Source organism: Castor canadensis, chromosome 1, assembly GCF_047511655.1.
Source record: "Castor canadensis chromosome 1, mCasCan1.hap1v2, whole genome shotgun sequence".
Classification (NCBI taxonomy): Eukaryota; Metazoa; Chordata; class Mammalia; order Rodentia; family Castoridae; genus Castor; species Castor canadensis.
The window spans coordinates 35,862,376-35,884,145 of NC_133386.1; the positions used below are offsets into that span (position 1 = coordinate 35,862,376).

General features: G+C 37.6%; 1 pseudogene; it reads right to left on the reverse strand.

The window, feature by feature from the left end:
• LOC109688584 (protein LEG1 homolog) overlaps positions 1-21,770 on the reverse strand; it is a 114,174-nt pseudogene that overhangs the window by 70,036 nt on the left and 22,368 nt on the right.

A 21,770-nucleotide genomic window follows, 5' to 3' on the forward strand; every position in this document is an offset into this window, starting at 1 on the left:
CTAGTATCAACTCAAAATGCATCAAGGACCTTAATTTCAGACCAGAAACTCTAAAGTTAGTACAGGAAGGAGCAGGAAACACTCTTGAAGTAATAGGTATAGGCAAGGACTTCTTCAACAGAACCCCAGCAGCCCAGCAACTAAGAGAAAGAATGGACAAATGGGACTTCATAAAATTAAAAAGCTTCTGGGCAACAAAAGAAATGGTCTCTAAACTAAAGAGACCACCCACAGAGTGGGAGAAAATATTTTCCTGCTACACCTCAGGCAAAGGACTGATAACCAGGATATGCAGGGGTCTTAAAAAAACTAAACTCTCCCCAAATCAATGAACCAATAAGGAAATGGGCAACTGAACTAAACAGAACTTTTTCAAAAGAAAAAATTCAAATGGCCAAAAAAACACATGAAAAAATGTTCACCATCTCTAGCCATAAAGGAAGTGCAAATCAAAACCACACTAAGACTCCACCTAACCCTGTTAGAATAGCCATCATCAAAAACATCACCAACAACAGGTGTTAGCGAGGATGTGGGGAAAAAGGAACCCTCATACACTGCTGGTGGGAATGCAAGCTAGTGCAACCACTCTGGAAAAAAAAATATGGAAGCATATTAAAAATGTAAACATAGATCTGCCATATGATCCAGTAATCCCACTCCAGGGGATATACCTAAAGAAATGCGACACAGTTTACTCCAGAGGCACCTGCACACCCATGTTTATTGCAGCACTATTCACAATAGCCAAGTTATGGAAACAGCCACGATGCTGCACTACAGACAAATGGAATAAGAAAATGTAGTACTTATACACAATAGAGTTTTACTCAGCCATGAAGAAGAATGAAATTTTATTATTCTCAAGTAAATGGATGGAACTGGAGAACATCATTCTGAGCGAGGTTAGTCAGGCTTAGAACACCAAAAATCATATGTTCTCCCTCTTATGCGGACTTTAGATCTAGATCAAATACAGCAGTGTTGTTGGACTCGGGTCACATACGGGAGTTATGGGGATAGGTAGAAATTCAAAACATGAAAGTGTCTGATGTCCCCACTGAAGAGGAGCTAATACAGAAACCTTAAAGCCACAGAGTTCAATATGGGAAGGGAATTAGGAACTGGTGAAGAGGTCAGGTAGACATGAATCAACTTGGGATGTAACACATTTGTACATGGAAGCAATGCTAGGAATCTCTCTGTATAGCTATCCTTATCTCAACTAGCAAAAATATTTTGTCTTTCTTATTATTGCTTATGTCTACTCTTCAACAAAATTAGAGATAAGGGCAGAACGCGAGGGGGGTGTTTGGGGGAGCAAGAGGGGGCGTGCGGCAGGGGGGAGAAATGGCCCAAACAATATATGCACATGTGAATAAATGAATAAAAAGTTTAAAAAGAAAGAAATATACCACATGAACTCATATAAAGTAGGTGTCTTATAAGCAGCTTATTGTGATGCTCTGTTCTTTGTCAAACCTGATGATATTTAGGGCTTTTAGCATCATTTTGTATTTATGTTAAGCACTGTAGTAATTAAAGTTTAATATAGCAACATTACTATTTCCTGAAAAGGTCAAGGACCTATAAATGGTCCAATTCCATTTATCCTCTCCCACAGTATGTACAATTGTCACAATGTACCCTGATAATTATTATTATGAACAATTATATTGCACAGCATTATTTGTTTAGGTATATCTGCACAATTATTTTTCTATTCCTTTTCATTTCATTCTGCATATCTAAGTCAATTAAATTAGAATTTTTTCTGCCAATTTATGTTGACATGCTAAACATATTTGCTGTTGTGAGTCTGCTTAGAATTTGTAGTTTCATAGAATTTGTTGCTTGATAATTTTAAAAGTTTTGCAAAATTTGCACTCCCTTTTCAAATACTGTTTCTGTCATTTTGTATAAATTCTCACCTTTAGAAAATTTCCTGAATATGGATTAGACCTTGTCTCTGTGTGCCACAAATCTCTTTCATGATTTTTTGTAGTTTCTATTACTTTTATCTCTGTTCCTTTGTCTAGGTGTTTTCTTCGACCACATCTTAAACTTTACAATTTGGTTCTTGGTTTTGTTTTGTTTATTCTACTACATGCACTTTACTGTTACACTCATCCATTGGGTACAAACTTGTTATCACATTTTTACTACTGAAACCACTGTTTGATTATTTTTTGTATTTTAAGCTGTTTTCTGAAGTTTACAAGTTTGCCCTTTAGTTAGAAATATTTTAAAGTCCATGCATTTAAGCTCCAAAACAGATTTCTTTTGTATCTTGCAATCTGTAAATGCACATGTGTCTATGTGTCCATATTTCCTCTTGCTTTTCAGCTAATTGCATTTCTTTATTTTCTTGGCTAATTTGGATTGTGTGGGACAACACAAGAGAAATTAGGAGAGATAATTTGTGCTTGTGGGTCATCTTGCTCAATGGAGAATTTATTTCTGTCTCTAGCAATCATGCTAAAGGCTTGACTTATTTGTGTCACCTTAATACAGTTAAGATTATGACTATTAGAAGTACTTAAGTGTTTATGAAAAAGTTTATTTTTTCTACTCTTAAACCTACTTTTTTGTTTTTAGTGGTACTCAGTGAATTATAGAAATGTTTATCATGGCCTCTCCTATTTAGCATTAATTACAATTTTTCCCCTATTCCATGATTGCAGCAAACAATCTTCTTATCTTCTCAATATTTGAACCACATATTTAAAAATTCATCCATTGTTTCAAAAGGAAAGATATCCACATATACCACATGGTTTTCCTTCTGAATTTTTATTTCACAATTTCTCAAAATGTTTTCTCTCTCTGATACTATCAATTACAAAATTTTAATATTATAATTTATTAAGTTTTTATAGTTATCTGTGCAAGACAGTGATTTAAAACTTGAATTTTTATATTCTTAAAGAAACCTTGAACTTTGGTCAATTTAAGTCTTGGACTCTGTCTTAATGCCTACCCAAGAACATGCTTTGGATACTGTGGGGGAGTTCTTAATCCCATGCATTAAAAAATATTATAAGTTCACAAACACAAGCATATATATATGTGTGTATTAAGCATTAGGAATGGGGATATTAGTAAATGACTGCTTGCCTAGCATGTGCAAGGCCCCGAGTTTGATCCTAAACCCCACAAACAAAAATCTGTTGTGGTTGCAGATTTCTAAGAACTTGACCTTAGGTAACCCTCTGTAGTTTATGCTGACTGATTTTACCCATTCTCTGAGCTTCCTTTGTGGAAAATGATTGATGCTTGGAAAATATGAATAATACAGAAATTTAGTCTAGGAAAAAATTAGTGAGGAATAAATTTGATGAAAGTAGAGAAGGATTGCTATATGCTATTTGTTTCTTAAAACTATAATTTAAAATTTAGCCTTCTTTGTTGCTGTTCAAGAGATTTTTTAGCCAGGTGAAGCATAGCAGATATTGTGGAGATTAATCCATTATACTGATACTTCAGATTTTGATGAATAATCTGTTCAGTAAATTACATAGTATTCTAACAAATGTGAATAAAACACACATTTGAACCCTAATTTTCACTTAGAATGACATATTTTAAAACACATGTGGTTAATTATTTCATTTTAGATCACAGTATTCTTCTAAGAATGAAAAAGACTTCACCAAAGACTTTTTAAATGCCATGGGATATTTGGAATATTGCAAGGCAGAAATGCATCACTCATTCTTTTAAATTCTAGAATTATTTCTAGTTGGTTTCCCACAGAGGCTATTCACAGATCATGATAAACTAACTTTCACAAGTGACTTCAATAATCAGGAAAGAAACTTCACTTGTGATTTCATTATTACTCATTTCTAAGAAAAAACCCCATAGGTATGATTATGAATTGTAATATGAATGAAACTCAAATAAATCAAAGGATGTAAGATCTGAGTATATTTAATAATTCACTTTATCAGAATTATTGCCCATGTACTATATTACAGATAAATTGAATATAATTATGGTAATTAAAGGTTTAGCTTGCTAAGACCTAATAAATTCGTTGATAAAATTGATGTATAAAAGATCACAATGTGTTTTCTTCAGAGCAATGATGTAAGTATACTCAAAATTAAGTTTTGTAAAAAAGCATGTGGGAAAGCAAGGAGAGACAAGCTCATTCCTCATCTCAATGACTGTGTATATGCTTTGATTCTCCTGTTTTTTCCATTCCTTCTCAGTTTCTGGAATGCTTTCTGTCCTTGGCTTCCTGTTGTCTTCACTCCTGAATGAAAAATAACAAAGTATGCTGTTTGAATGAGTAACAATATAGTAATTACTATCTACAGATTAGAGCTCACTGCTGAACATTAGCACATAACTTTTTCCTTATATTAACACTGGAACATTTATGTCCATATTAATACTGAGACTGTATTCCTTATTTAATATTGAGCCATTTTTTCATTAAAAAGATCATGAGTATTATACAATACTGTCAAGTTCACCCCTATATTGTTCTTCTAAATTATGAGATTCCATCGTTTTACCTTCTTCTTAGACTTCATTCAGTTCTCTCTTCTCCAAAGGACAAGTATTAATCACTTGACAAGTATTTCTCATTTCACCACTATCTCATTAAGTGGTCTTAATGAGATTTTATTATAAATCATTCTCAATATATCATTTAACTTCTGTACTAATATCATTTAAAAAAACAAATATCTGTACATGTGTTTGTGAAATTATTCTTGTTACCCTAATAGCATTCTGGTTTTTGGCTTAAGATTCAAACCTACCCGTCTGTGAAAAATCAAGCTGTTCATTACATGAAACTCTCCCTTGACTTCTATAACACCACACCCTATCAGTCAGACTACTAAAGTTCCTTAGTACATCATCCCTCCCTGCTTTCTTTCACTGACTGGTTCCTACTTCTTTGTCAATTATTGCAAAAGTTTATATCCTTGACCACCACCTTGAGCATTTGGCTATCTTAATTCAGTATAAATAATTGGATTCTTATCATGCTATGTTATCCTTCCTATAGTCTACAGTCATATGATTTTTCTTGTTAGTTTCTCCTTATGTAGCAAAAAGCATATGGTTATATTTATTGTCACTACTCCAGTATCTAGTTAATCACTGAGTGGCTAACCTAGATCAGGGGTTCATCTACTGACCCATAATTATGATACAGGAGGAAGGGAATATATGAGATTGACATTTCCATTTAGATCATGAATCCAAAGCGGGGTGGGGAGGAATGGTTTCCCCTGAAGAAAATGAGAATACATGACTAGAGTTAACTATGGAAGTCACTGTAAACTGCACAGCGCCTTCATCTTGGTACTGACTAAAGAAGTTCTAAGAGCTCTAAACAGGGAAGTAATATAATATTGTTTAAAAAGCTACGAAGTCTAAGGATACTGAAGAGTGAAATGTAAGAGTCCAAATCTGAAGCTCTTGCTACAGCTCAAAGACATTAATATAGTAATAGATGTGAGTATCAAACAAAGTTGAATGGCATACGTTATCAGACCAATAAGACTTGAAATTGCATTTGAAAGGGAACAGAGAAGATGACTCAACAAGTTTATGTTTAGTTCAGGGGTATAAATTAGTGCTCATCCACCAAGATGAGCATGTAATAAGTAATATAAATGGTTACAGTGGTAGTAGAAAGATCAAGTGTAGGGAAAGTCAGTTACAAAATATTTATTGATCATCAATTATATAATGAAATTAAATATCCTGACATATTATTTCATTTAACAGCCACAATAACTATATGAAATGGATAATATTAACATAATTTTTATTGAAAAGAGCCATCGAAGTTAAATAGCTGCCATAAGTCTTATACCTCATTGAATCTGAAACATTTATGCTAAGAATTAATCCTGGTGGGTACTTTTTTAAATTTGTAGTGTTGCCTTCCCTAGAAACTTTAAACTATTACTGACTTAATGAATATTAGTCATTTAGCTCTGAGCATTTTGGAACCAGAGAGAACTGAGTAAATTCATTACTTTCTATCCACCTTTTCATGGATTAAGGCCCAGCAGCATTGAATTGCTTGATATCATCATTCAGTTTTAGTATCAGTTAGGTATCAAACAAGTATCATTCCTTTCTGGAAAACATGCAATCCAATAAATCAAACATTGTAAAGAGGAATAGGAAGGGTATGTCCAATGGTTTTAAATTTTTCAATTTGAAATAAAATATTCATATTTATGAATCACCCTTTATTGCATGCATTTTGTGGCTAAAGTTTTGATTGATAATTTTGGAATAAGTACGATTCTCAAGTAAGGTATTTTTCATTATACTGTCAGATTGCCTAACAAAATGCATTTTCTTATGAAGTTTGACAAATTTAATTATCAATTAGGCCAACCAATATATTGCAAATGTAATAATTACTTAATTTAATTTTTATGTTTTGAGCTTTCTCAGTGTATTCATATTTTATTAACTAACTGAAAACATGAATATTACTATTTTTTCAGGTGGCTTATCTTCAACAATTTGTAAGAATTTCAAGTCTTTCAGAACTAATTAGAGCTCTGGGGTGGGTCTTTATTAAAAGGATACTCTTAATATTCACTATTTAGTAGCCTAAATATGTATCATTATATATTGTTCAATTTAATTCCGCAATAAAGAACAATTGTTGTAATCACTATTTTATGAGTTTTTCTTTGTATCTTTGTATTTCTGCAACTCTGAATTTACTTGTCAATAATGACCCTATCTCATTAACTACACACCTGGTGGTAGCTAAGTAATCCTCTAGTTTGCCTAAATTTCATATGAATATTCAAATATCTATACTGAAGGTAGGTTATTTCACTTAGGGTTTTGACTTTTTTTTAATGCTCAATCCTATACTGCTTAGTTAAAAAAAAAAAAACAAAAACAAACTTCCCCTAAAAGACTATTCTTACAAGATAAAGTTTTGGATACTAGAGTAGAGATTTTAAATACTCTGTATTCTAGGACTGAGCTCTCAACGTACCTTGTAATAAGAGCATAGTTGTAACCCATGGAATAAAAGAGGCTTTGAACAATAAAACAATAAAAAAAAAAGAGGCTTAGTATTTGAGCACTAGAGGGACTGCTTTACCTTCCAATAGGAGTCTTCTGAGCTACTCCAGTGCCAAGAACCCAGACTTATAACTTTTCTTTCTTTCTTTTTTGCTTTGCTACCACTGAAGCACCCACCTGGAAAAAGTGTTTGTTGAAGATGAGTTTTAAAAACTTACAATTATTAGATCTTTGCTGATGGTATTAATGAAAATAATCACAGTAGGAAAAATACCTTCTGATGGCTCAGGCACTAGTCCTGAAGCACTTTTCCCTTCTATTTGACCTTATGGCCCAGTCTTCCTTAGCTACCTAGTCAAATTTGAGACTTATGAAACAATCTGCTTTTTGATTATCAGTGTTCTGAGGAGAACTTAATAAGCAATCTTCAAAAGTCAAATAACAAGTTGATCAGTGTTTACATAAAATTAGATATTTTTACATAAACTAGTAAGTGAAGTCACAAGAAAAAACTGTAATGAAAAAGTATGCAAAAATATGCCAAAAATTCTTACTGTTGTGTATAAGAAATATTAAAAAAAAATCAAGAAGCAAATACCCAAAGTCCATTAGAAAATTAGGGTCTGGTTAAATCTCCAGGACTGCAAAATAAATACTACACAAAAAAAGGGAATGGAAAAAGAAATATGATGAAAATACTTCAGATGAGAGTGTAGACAACTCTATGATAACATATAGAGTTTCTAGGGATTTTAAAAAAAAATTTAAATCCCTAGAGTTTCTAGGGATTTTAAAAAAAATTTTATTGTTTCACATACAATATGTTAAGCGTCATATATTATTACAGAATAGGAAAATGAAGTTGTTTGTTAATGAAAACTATAAAGTTGTTTACTGGAACTTTTATTGGAAAAGAATAAAGTCACCAAACTATCGAGTTTTTCTGTATATTGTAAATTAGTAGAAGATAATTCTATTTCGTCCATGAAAAAGAATACATTTACTGATACATTAAATTCAAATTAAAAAAAACTCACAAAACTGTGTATAATATGTTTCCACTTGTGCTTCTGTGATAAGTTCATATTACACAGTAAACACAAATACACTGAAAGAACAGGACAACAGAAAATGTGTTCTTATTATCTAAAATTTGTCCTAAATTATTTTTACATTTAGCCTAGGAAAGTCTTGCCAGGTAGCACTGGCTCACTTCTGTAATCCTAGCTACTCAGGAGGCAGAGATAAGGAGGATCTCAGTTTGATGCCAGCCCCAGGCAAATAGTTCGGCAGATGCCATTTTGGAAAAAAACCATCACAAAAAACAGGGCTGGTGGAGTTGCTCAAGCACTAAGAGAACCTGCCTAGCAAGCTGAGGCTCTGAGTTCAAACTTCAGTTTTGCCAAAAAAAAAGAGAAGAATAGGAAAATCTTAGAGGGTTAATGGAAAAGGACTTCTTTTCATCTTGTTTTCAGGTTAAAGTGCTTCTTTTTTTCTTTTTAAAAATTGTCATATTATTGTTGTATTGTGGGTACACTGTGATATTTGCAAAAGTGCTTACAACACATCTTAGTTAAATGCACCCCCTCCACATTCTCCTTCATCCCCCTTCCCCCATTTTTAGAATAGTTTCAACAGACCTCATTTTTCCATTTTCATAACTGAATAAATAATATTTCCACCATATTTACCCTCCTACATCCTTTCCTTATATCCTCCCCTTCCCACTGGTAACCATCAGCAGACAGGACAGGACTTATTTTACCTTTCTGTCATTTTGTTTATTGAAGATATCTATACAAAGGGTTTCATTATGATGTATATATGTATTGCATCCCAAATTGGCTCACACCCTCCATTTTTCTTCTTTCTACCTTAGTGCTCTTCTTATGGTAATTTCAACAAGCTTAAACATCCTATATTCATTCTTGTATAGAAGTACATCAACCATATTCACCTTCTTACTTAATTTTTTTATCCACTCCTCCCATTAACGTCCTCCCATTAGTGTGACCTGTTTTTAATTCTTGTCCTTCATTGTTTAAGTGTCTATTCATTGGTCAATGAAGTTTTTTCCTTTGTTTTATATTTGCACATGCATTGTGCTTAAGTCAATGTGACCACCCCCCTCCACTGCACTTCCTTATCCTTTTCCTCCTATCTTGTGTTTAACAATTTTCAGTGTGTTTCCCTGTGTAATGTGTTTCATTATTATTCACTATCTTTCTTTCCTTCTTTTCCTCCTCCTACTTTTCTTCTCCTTTACCAGTTCCACTTCTGGATACATGCTCTGTATATATTTATATGTATATACAATATTGCTTATTAATTGTTTTAGGCCTATATTCCACATACGAGAGAAAACATGCAGCCTTTTCTTTTCTGAATCTGTCCAACTAAAGATGATGTTCTCCAGTTCCATCTATTTACCTGAGTCAGTCTACCAAGGACTGATAGTCTTTGGTATATTAAATGATTGAAGCTATTCTGAAAGATCTCAAGTAGTCTACAACTTTGCCTGAGACTATAGCAAGAATTCATGCCAAATATCTTTAACATTAATAAATAGATGGTGTTTCAGATTCTTCTAACTCACATATATCTAGGATATTTTTCTCCTGATCCCTAAAAAATTGTGAACATAATTATTTCAGGATGTTCCAACATTTGCTGAGACCATATTTTATTATCACATCTTATATCATTGTTAATCCTATTTTAAACCTCCTTCCAATATATTCCTCAGTCATATTATTATAATTCCAATGAAGCAACCTCTACAATCTGTGCACATGCAGCATAAGTAACTCTGATAAGCATCAGTGCTTAATTGTCCAAAGAAAAGTTTAAATTTTTTTGAAGTAATACATTAATCATGAGCATGACCCTCATGAGCATTCTCATAATTGTTTACCAGTTGTTCTCTTCCATTATCCACTGTTAACTGCACCTATTCATTGTGCTGGTGGACAGTTTTTCCACAGGTAAATTTGCTTATTTCTCTGTTTAATTAGACTTGATTGTTGTAATTTCTTTTTGAAAGTGTTGGGTTGTTTTTCCTGATTATTTGTCTTCATATCCCATAAGTTTTGTTTGGTGATGTTATAAGTTCTCTTTTCTATTATAATAGTGACAGAAAGAAATTATTATTATATCTGTACCTATTAATATTACTTTGTTTTTCTTACATTCCCTACACATAGACCATATATAAACTCTTATTTCATCTGGGCCTGGAGTCTAGAAATACTCTAGCCACTAAAGAATGTATTTTCACCAACATAGGTGCTTTGTGTTATTTGGAAGCACCTCCTATCTGACATCCATGAGGACAACAGATGTCAAAAACTCTAAGAGAATTTCACTTTCACGCTATTCATTGTTTGCCTATTTATGTTCACCATTCTATATTCTTTTTAATTCTCATTGAGCTTCCTTATAATGAACTTTTAAATTCTTTATCAGGGATTTCATCAATATCATTTTGTTGGAATCAGTTGCCATAGTTATTGCCTCTTTTGGTGGCATCATTACCTTGTTTTTTTCATATTTCTTGTGATCCTTTGTTGAGGAGCCTTACACTTGCTGTGACAATGCGCTAACATTTGAGAATTTCTCCATTCTGGGGTGATGGATTTTTAGGAAAAATTGGCTTTGGTTCCAGTTGGATACTATAGTGTGGTCTTCCTTTAACTTGCATGGCTATAATGAAGGAGTTTTTTCTGTATTCAGTTGCAGAAATTCTTTGTGTTATTGAGATAGAAACTGGTTATTAGAAATATGCTTTGGAAATATTTTCTCTCATCTAATTGATTTTCACTCTGTTGATTGTTTTTTCAATATATAAAAGTATTTTAATTATATGTACACCCGAATGTCTGTTTTTGCAGTTATATCTTAAGATATCATTGCCAAATTTAATGCATTTGCCTTGGAATTTTATACTTTTAGCTCTTATCTTTAGGTATTTTATCCATTGTGTGTAAATTTGGTATAAGAGCCCAATGTCATTCTTTTACATGTGGATATTCAGTTAGGGAGATTGTCATTTTCTCCTTGTAATGGATCCTGTTACATTGCAACATATGCCCAGTAGTTTATTTGGGAGATTCTAATTATGTTCCATTGGGCTAGTTGTCTGTTTTATGCCAGACAATTAGTGTTTGTGCACCAGAGTTTTGAAATGTAGATTTCTAATCAATTTTGAACTTAGGATAAGGTTTTCAACTTTTTTTTTTTTGGAGATTATCAGGAGTCTACTTGGAGTCTCTTGGAATTTCATATAAATTTTATTCTATTTCTGCTATGGTAAATTTTTAACAAAGGTACAGTGCATGATAGTGCACAGAATGTATTATAAAGGTAACATCAATGATGTGGTAAAATAGGATGTTAGCAATTTGCTGTTATGCTCAAGAATTCTGCACTTGATCCAGAAGCAAATCCTATGGGAATCATAGGATTCAGTTAGGATGTTTTGAAACTACTAGATTCCAAATTCTAAGCATCATTTTGAGGGTACAGACCAACATACATGAAGGATACCTGTCAATCATACTCCTACATTAGAGCACAGAAACAGTTTTATAGCTTATCTCCATCCCTATTTTCTTCATCCTGTTTGAAAACAACAACAGAAAAATATACTAAGTGGTCCAGGACTAACCTTACACACTAGTGGCTTGGCAGAAAGGCTCATTTGCTTTACCACTTTGGTCTCAGAAGTGGACCTAAAAGTGACCTTATAACTCTTCCAGCCTTCCTTACCTGTGGTCATAAAAATACTGCTACCATGAATACCGAAGAGAAGTCTTACTCATATGAGCCAATGGGACAGTCTTGCCAGCCTCTTCCCTGCCACAGATTCTGAAGACCTCCTGTGTCACAGTATGGGAGTTATCCTCCCCAGGAAGAAAATCATCAAAGAGACCCGCTCATCTGAACCTCTGTTACCAGCTTGCCAGCCTCCACTCCACCACACAGGCAGAAAGGAGTCAGCCTCATCTCCTGCCACTCTCTGTCACAGCCAGGGAAGAACAATCCTGACTGTACAGGACACTGCATGGGGATTTGCACATCTAAGCCATCAGGACAGGTCTTCAATTTCTGTTTTATGGCAGATACTGAGGGGGCCAAATCTTACGTCTACTCATCTTGTTACTTCAAGGAATTGTCCCCAAAGTACCAGAATACGCAGGGAGACTCACCTATCTGAGTGACCAGAACAGGCTTGCTGGCATCTATTCAAAGGAAGATTCCCATAGGTTACTGTCTCAGCAGCATCCTCTCCCTGCTATAGCCTGGGACCATTACTGTCCTCGTAACAGGAGTCTTAGGAATTAGCATCCTCATAGGAAATACTATGCTGGAAATGTAAAAGACCAATTCCAAGAGCACTGTTGCCAGAAAGAAGACTTATTTCCAAAGAGAAAGGCTATCTCCCACTTCAAAAACTGGGGCCCACAGCTAAATCTACATTTACATTTTTCCTGGCATCATTTTGTAACACTGGTATAGGAAAGACAGAAATAGAGATTTTCTGTCTCTGGTTTTGGCCAAAACAAATTCTCATTTCCATTTTTCTAAGTATTACATCATTCTCTTAATGAAGGCAAACATTTGGACCTAGAACCAGACCTTATGGTTAGGATTTTCCATGACACCACACAGAGAACTACTAAGACACTCAGGCGGCTGAGCTTCCTTGATAGATTTACCAACCTCAATCCCTCAGCAGATCATAAAAAGGCCCAGGCAGTAAGAACTGCCCCTCTCTGCTGCGACTAGGGAACCATTTTTGCTATGTAGGAAACTGCTGGGAGGATGCATGCTTTTGACCTCCTGTGACTGATTTTTCAGTCTCTGATCCAAAGCAAGTCCCTCTAAGATTACAATAGATAAGTGTTCATAGGTTTAGAGACTAAAACAGGCTGTCAGCTCAAATTAATAGATAGTGCTATTGTAGATGGATTACTACAGAAAAAGTCAAAATGCAATGACAGGAATAAATACCTACTTTTTAAAAATTTTGCAAAATAATGGGTTTTGAATAATCCAAGATGGTGGGTAGCAGAAGGAAACAAAAATCCTGAACTCCATGATTTCAGAAAACTCATCAGAGGTGTACTAGCTTCACTAGGATAATTCTGATTCTTTTTAGTCAGTTGAATTATAGCCAACACATAAGGTGCACAGAAAATTCAATGACTGACCCTTAAAATAGGTTTTAATTTCACATAACAACTGGGAAAGTACCAGTGCTGGCTGGGACCAGCACATCTACCAGTCTGCCTCAGGGAAAGCCACTGGCCATTTCTCCCTTTTTTTCCCTATTCTTTTCTTTCTTTTTCTTAGAAAAGAAAAAGACTGTGGAACAAACTGAATTGGATTCTGCAATGTACTGGACTTGTATCACACAGATATAGCCTACATACATCTTACCTGCCTAGATCCATTTCTGCCAGAGTGAATCTGCAACCCCAATAATATTTTTAATGTTATTATTATTATTTTCTTATATTTATGCTTATTCCCTTCATTTGCTCTTTTTCTTGTGCTACAATTCATTATTGCCTATTTCCCTCTTTCTCTCTTGCCAAATGTCATCCTGCTTAGCCCTCTCTTGCCTCATTTTCCTTTTTCTGCCCTTTTTTTACATTCTGTGCTTTTGTATTCACTTTGCCCTCCTTGCCTCCCCTACCTTTCACTCTATTGCCCCTACTTCCTCTACACTCATCATTCACTGAGTGAGATCATACAGTCTACTGTATCAATGCTACACATTACCTCCATCCATCCTACCCTTCTGCCATCTCTGACACAAGCACTCCTCCCCACAACAATTTAACTGTACCTTAACACACATTAAGGGCCTAATACCCTATAGACCCCATAACTCACATCCTTACCCCCTCACTCCTTACTGCCCTCACACCTCACCCTCTTCTGCACCTCCCCAGTGCCATCTTTTGAATTACCTAAGTATATATCTTTATCCAAACAATCATTTTCCCTCAATTCCCACTGTTTACAGATAATATCACCAAGGGGTTCTCTCTATATTATGTAAATAACTGGTCTGGCATTGAATCTGTGAATTTGTAATTGCTAATTTATACCTCCAGGTCAGTGAACAGAAATACCACATCAACCTAACTAACAACTAAGCCAGTCACAGCATAGTAATTAAGTCAAGGGAAAGACAATAGGCAATTAAAATCCCCAATTAGCAAATCAATAGCACAGAAGCCAGGCACAAAATAGAAACATGGGGAGAAGAAGGTAGGGGAAGATAACCCCTCAAAGGAATAACAGCTCAATAGAGGATTCAGTGGAAAATGTTGGAAATGAATGCCCAGTTGCTGACCCCAGTAGAATGATGATAAGTATGTTCAAAAGAGATGCTAAAAGAGGATCTCAAAAAAGAGCACATTGAGGAGCTCAGGGAGTAGCTTCAAGAGGAACTCAACAAAACAACTCAAAGAATATCAAGACAACACAAATAAAAAACTCAAGAAGACAGAAACAACTAAATGAACTCAGAAAGGATGTCAACAAATTCCAAAATGAATCTAAGGAGATTATAAGCAAAGAGATATATGAAATAAAGAAGAAGGCAAAGACATGAAAGAGGAGTTTAACAAAGATACGGAAATCCTCAGGAAAAAAGAATCAAACAGAAATCCTGGCAATAAAAATTTCTTAAATCAAACAAAAAATACAGATGAAAACCACTCCAGCACACTAGAACAACTTGAAGACAGAATTTCAGGACACAAAGACAAAATAGATATTAAAGAGAAAACAGAAGAATTCTTAGAAGACTCAAGAGCACCAAAAAGTATTCTTAAGAACTCAGTGATTCCATCAAAACACCAAATCTATGAATCATGGGCATCAAAGGAGAAGAAGTACAAGCCAAGGGTATAAGAAAATAGTAGCAGAAAATTTCCCAAATCTTAAGAAAAAGATGCCCTCTCAGGTATAGGAAGCCACCAAGACACCAAACAGACATGACCAAATAGAACCTCTCTTTGGCATATTATCATTAAAGCAACAAGCACAGAGAACAAGGAAAGAATATTAAAGGGTGTAAGAGACAAAAATCAAATAACATATAAATGTAAACTCATGAAAATAACAACATACTTCTCAACATAAGCCTTAAAAGCAAGAATGGCATGGAGTGAGGTATTTGGTGTTAGGAAAAATGCCACTCATAAAGAAAGCTCATGAGAAAAGTCTCACATCCATAGAGCAAAGTTTAATGGCAGACCCAAACTGCCAGGCTGGCTGGGGAAAAGATGGCACAGCAGCAAATTGGGCCAGGTGTGGCTTTTATAGAAGGGAGAGGTTAAGGAAGTTAGTGCATGCACAGTAGTCTCTGGTAGTGTGGGAATTTCTGTTAAGGGGTAGGGCTGCCATTTTGGCCGATTCACAAAATGACAACATTATTGTTCTATCATTCCCCCATTATTTCTTTAATAATGATGGGGGTAGAGTCTGAGGGTTGGGAATTGGGGAGAAGCGTCAGCCTCTTAGCTACTTCCTGCTGGCAGGAGGCATTGTATGGGGCAGGATCCTCAGGCTCCTGTGTCCTGGTGGGGCCTTCATAGCAGTCCTCTGGATGGTTTTGGAGAGGTTAATATCCCTGGAGGTACAACTGGTTAAATTTTTTATTAGCAATAGCAGACATGTAGTATGATACAAGGGAGAAAGCTTAAGAATAAAAGAGCAAGAAACATAGGCATTAGGATGGGCATTGGCCAGGAGAACCACTGTGAAATGTTGTTCCCTAGACAATTTCAAGAGTCCTCCAATTCCTTTCTCCATTTTTCTAACTGTTCCTTGAGAGGTGCTGCCATTGGGGGATCCCATTGAGCTTGACAGCAGTGGGTGTCATGAGAATGACCAGATGCAGGCTAGTCCACCGAAGTCCCAATGGAGAGGGTAGAAGATCCTTTTAGGAGAACAAGATTCCCTGTTTTAACAGAAATTGTTTTAGAACAGGGCAGAATCTGGTCTGCATGCTTTCTGAGACGTTCTCTGAGAAGGTTAAGGTAAGGTAGGTAGTCAGCCAGAGGAGGAGTGTCTGTTGGAGGCAAGTTTTCTAAGAGAAATGGGTGACCATACATTATTTGAGACCCAAATAGGAATATTAGGAGAAGCATAAAAAGGTGTCTGCTAAGGGACTGCATACCTAGGGTTCTAAAATCTGCAAAATCCTGTAACTCCCAAGCTTGCTGTAAGCTGTCTCATGGTATGGGGGGAGGGAAATGGAAGATTGGGTTGATGCACTCATGACTCAGGGAGTGAGTCTGTCCCTTTAAGGCCACACCTAGGTAGGTTACCTGTGGGAGGCAGGAGCTGTCAGGATTTAGGTTAAATGTAACACCTTTGGATAAAAGAGTTTTAGCTCATTTTGTATATAACTTTGTAAATGTTTGTACCATATTTAGATAAAGTATAGACACAACACTGTTACAAGGTGGTCATTTAAGACACATAAGTAAATATGTAAATGAACTCTGATTTAGTAGTACTTAAAGTTTGACAAGATCAGCAGAAAACACAAATAATTTCTTTGATAAAATCTTTCTCTGTAATGGTTTTTTTATAGATGTTACTCAGAGCAGAACAATATTAAGATAACCTTGTTATTTTATGGACACAAAGAATTTTATTTTAGTTTGACATGACCCTAAAAATCTTTTAGGCAACTCTTAGATTATACTCAACTTTATTACACATTGAAGTTTTTTATTATATACTTTTAAAACTTACTCAGACCTTTATATAACATATTAAACCCTTTGATGGCTTTTCTTTATCTCTCTTATTTGAAGCAATCTTTAGGACAAACCCTTCTTTACAAAATCCTTTTTTTATCTAAAAATATTCCTTTTTCCTTTAACTTCTCAAAAAATACACTTACTACTTATCTATATTCTTTTTAGTTGTTTACTATGTAACTTGTACTTTAAAGTTAACTTTTATAAGAATTTTGAATTTATTATATGGCTGGAGTAACTAGTTAGTAGCCCTTGGTGTTCTAAGGAATTTATGATAGTCATAAGGCCTCATTGTCCCTCAGGCTTGAAGGGATATTGTTTTGGGTGTGGAAACTGTGAGGGATTTTTGAGTTTTATTTGAATAGGGAGGGCCAGCCTGGCTCGCCCTACACTCATCTCATCAGTCCACACTGTGGAATCTATTTGTTCCTGAAGAAGGGGGCAGCAGAGATAACTGCCTAGGGGGGAGGAGAATTTGAGTTTTTAGTTGAGATAGTAAATCCTGTCCCAGCAGGGACATTGGAGCTTTAGGTACTATGAGGAAAGAGTGACAGAAGAGGAGGTTTCCCAAAGAGCAGGCCAGAGGCAAGGTAAAATAGTGCTCTAAGGGGCTTGCCAGATATGCCCCAAATGACAACTTTTGTCATTGGACTGGGGACCTGGAGAAAAAGGTAAAACAGAGAAATGAGCTCCACTGTCTAGCCAGAAAATGATCTTTTTTTTTTTTTGTCATAATGGCTACCATGAGGCTCCTCAACATTGATGCCAAGAAGTGGAGCATTGACAGGACACTGGGACCTATCAATCCATAGGCGGTGGCACCTTGCCTTCCATCTGGAGGCAGGGGGACTTAGACTTCCAGTGGTTACCTTTGCATAGAGGGCAGGTCCTGGTTGGGGGTGGGGCTGTCTCCCATGCTGTCCCCCCTTAAGCATTCTTTACAGAAATGTCCCTCCTGTCCACCATGGTAGCAAACTCGAGATGTAGGCCCCAGTTGGGTGGGGGCAGCAATGAGGTCATGTCTCTTATCTTTCTCTCTGTTAGTAATGTCCTGGTTGTAATATACAGATATAGCTGGTTGTATTAGTTGATCCAATGACCTTTCACCTTAAGCTATAGACTAATGTTGTAGAAAGGTAAGGGGATTTTCTTCAGGGCATTGCTATAAAGCAAAGTTATTATTTTACATTGGCACCTGACACTCTGGAGAGCAGGTCTCTGAGCTGTTCTGGGCCTCACTTTCCTCACTTGAAGGATGAAGGATCTGGTCTAAGTTAAACTACTTTCTTCCACTATGAGATGGCTAAAGTGACATTAATGCCGTTTATCTTTCTTACTATTTTTTTTTTTTTTTGATTTAGCAATGTTGGGGAATTGAACCCAGGGCTTTGCAAATGCTGGGCATACATTCTCCCATTGAGCTACTTCCTCAGTCCCCAATTTTTTTTTTTTTGTCTTTGACTGTGCTGGATTTCAACTCAGGGCTTTATGCCTGAGAAGTGGCACTCTACTGCTTGAGTCATATCATTAGTCCCTTTTAGTGTGGGTCAGTTAAGGGGACTGTCTGTGCCCCTGTAGGTAAGTGCATTTATTCCCTCATTTCTAGGTGCCACTAGTATTGGAGCTTATTGTAAATGGTAATTATTTTTAACCTGGGTGGCCTGGGCCAGAACCCATTGCTTTTCTAATGAGACAAGAGTCTGGTCTAGTAGAAGCATAATATCCTTTTATGCCAATTTAAAGGTTTGGATCACAGAGATAAAGGCTTGGATGTATTGGTCGGGGCATTAGTATAGTTGCTTAGATGTTTTTAAATTTCCCTTACATCTGATAGCTGGAAGGGGACATTGACTTGCCATCTTCCTACCATTACCTGTTGAAGGAGGAAGCACTCATTAGGAGGTTCTGAGTATTGGGGTGGCTTAGAAGGTAGAAATTTGTATAGGGGACCTCAGTTTACTTTTTTTACTTTTATAGAAAAGGTCTAATTGGAGTATGGTATTGTAATTTAGGGAACCCTGTGAAGGCCACTTCTCCTGGTCACCCAAGGCATATTGAGGCCAGGCCTCAGTACAAAGCTTTTAGCATCTACAAGCCAGAAGACTGGAAGGTGCAGATCCCATCTAGAAACAATAAAACATTAGGATCCTGTATTTTAGCTAACAGCAGGCAGCCTCTTTAATAAAGTCTACCTTTTTAATAAAAGAATAAATCATGTGTGAAGTTAGAGAAGGGCATTTAGAGTTATTTGGGCCAATAACTGTACCATATGGGACAACTAGTGTTAGTATTTGAAGGGAAAAATGTATGTTGAGGCCAAAAGTATAGAAAATTTTAAATGAGAAATTTAGAGACCACAGAAATGTGGTATTTCTGGGACTATAACCTTGAGTTAACAATTGGCTTAAAAGGGCTGGGTCTGGTGCCAGGTGTGAGGTGGGGCTAGGAGCAGGGCTTGTGCAAGACACTGAACCTCTCCACACACACCCAGGACAAGCGAGCCTGACTGCCTAGGCCTGATCCTGCGGCCTGTCACCCCTCCCCCCTTCCTGTGTACTCTGTGTGCCTTTATTCTAGGGGAAGTGGCAGCAGGCCATAGCCATCGCCATGTGTAGCTGATGGCCTAGGATGTGCTGGGTCCTCTCTATGGATTTTCTTAGCTATGGCAGATGTTTTTGCTGTGTCCAGGAGCCAGCATCCTGTGCACAGTTGCGCCTGTTTGCTTTCCTTCCTCCCCTTGTAGGGGCGGAGGTAGGGTGTGAACATGGCAGCCGCAGTTTTTTGTAAGGGCTTTTTGTAAAGCAGCTGATTTAAAGTTACTTTAGACTGAGAGGCCTGGCAAACTAGTTGGAATAACTTAAGTCATAAGTGTTTGGACGGTGGGCAGCCACCCCATGGTGATCAGGGACTCTATGCTTGACTTTCCACTCCATCCCCTCCTTCCTTTCATGGTTACCATGGCAACTCTGGTGCATAGCAATTACGGCATTAGAGGCTTCATGGTTACCATGGCAACTCCTGCGCATGGCAATTAGAGACTTCCTGTTTCACCCTCCTCCTTCCTCTTCCCCTCTAATTACCATAGCAACTCCCACTGGTGGGCAATGGGTCCTGACCTATCCTACAGATCCATATTACCCTGAGCTCCTCCCCATCAAACCTTGACCCATCCTGATGCCCCATAATACCTTAAGCTCTTGACTTCACCCAGGCTATAAAAACTGGGCTGCCATTTCTCCGGCACGACTTCTCTGGCCCTGTTCTTTGGGGATGGTGAACCTCGCTTGAGAGCGCGCTCTCATAAAGTCTGCTTAAAGCCTGCTTGCTTTGTTATTTGGCTCCAATTTGGCCTTCCTATCAGCGTCAACCTAACATTTGGTGCCGAAACCTGGGAGGAAGTGAGCCTCACCTGACTGCAGGCAGTCAGGGCCCTGGGCCAGGCCCTGGCTTGAGGCCCTTCCTCCTCTCCAGATCGATGCTCCAATTCCAGCTTGGGTGAGTCTCCTCCCCCATTTTGTTCCTCCTCAGGCCCCTGTCCTAGTCGCGGCTGCACCAGGATCAGCCCTTCCGCTTCTCCTTGCACCTGGGCATTCGGACAGACATCTCCCCTGTCCAGGCTGCCTCCTCCAAACCAGGTCTCTTCTTTTAGTGAGGGACGCTTCTCTAAAGGTTGAGACCTCTGACAATTTGGAGGTGGGGTCCTCCCAATCCAAGCCGGACTCAGGGACTCCCTTGTCCTGTCTCCTCTCAAACTTCAAAATTTGGGACTCTCTCCAGACCTCTGCCATGAGCAGCTCACTTTCTACTGACCATGGCATGGCCACAATACACCTTAAACAACAACTCAAAATGGCCTCCACAGGGCACTTTTGATTTTAATATCCTCATGGATCTTGTCAATTTTTGCTGTCAGACCCTAGATGGTCTGAGGTCCCATATGTACAGGCCTTCTGGGAACTGTGCTCTCACCCCTCTCTGTGCCTCCAATGTTTCCCTTCCCAGATCTTTCTAACACCCAATTCTTCTAGGTCCCCTCCCCCATACCCCACCCTTCTCCTTTATCTGAATCCACTGAATTCCTCACTCCTCCCCCCCACCGACCACAGCCACCCTCATCGTCACATCCGGCTTCCCCTTCCCCTCCCCCTCCCCCACCCACAGAACCTTCCCCACCCAAGCAGCCATCTCCTTTGGCCTTGCCTCCCACACCCTCTGCTCTACCTACTCCCTGCCCTCCTACATCCCCAATAGCCTCTCACACTCACTTACACTGCCCTTCCCCACCCCCTCTCCTTTGTCTTCTCCAAGAGGTGAGGACATGTCCATGTCCAAGTTCATGTTCCTTTCTCTCTCCAGGACCTATCACAGATAGAAAAGCACTTGGGGTCCTTCTCCACCAACCCCTCTGCTTATGCCAAAGCATTCCACTACCTAATCTCAGGCCTATGACTTAACTTGGCATGACATATTCATCATTATGGCCTCCACCCTCACCCCTTGGAGGCAGGAACACATTAAGGCAGCTGCCCGACACTATGCCCACTTAGCTGACCCCACAGTACCAGGTGGGGAAGAAGCAATTCCCGACTGCAACCCTAACTGGGACTATCAACCTGAAGCTCCAGGACACCACTGGAGAGACATAATGATTTGATGCCTCCTACAGGGCATGAACACAGTGTCCAACAAAATTGTAAATTTTGACAAAATCTGCAAGATAACCCAGGGAGCTGAAGAAAATCTGGTCCTTTTTCTTAACCGCCTCCAGGAGGCCCTCACCCAAAATACCCAATTAGACCCCCACCTCCCCTGTTGGGGCAGCAATCCTGGCTGGACATTTTATATCTCAGTCCACACCAGATATTAGAGCTAAACTAGAAAAGGCCAAAGATGGCCCTCAAACCCCTATACAGGATCTGATGAAAATGGCATTTAAAGTTTTAATGCTCA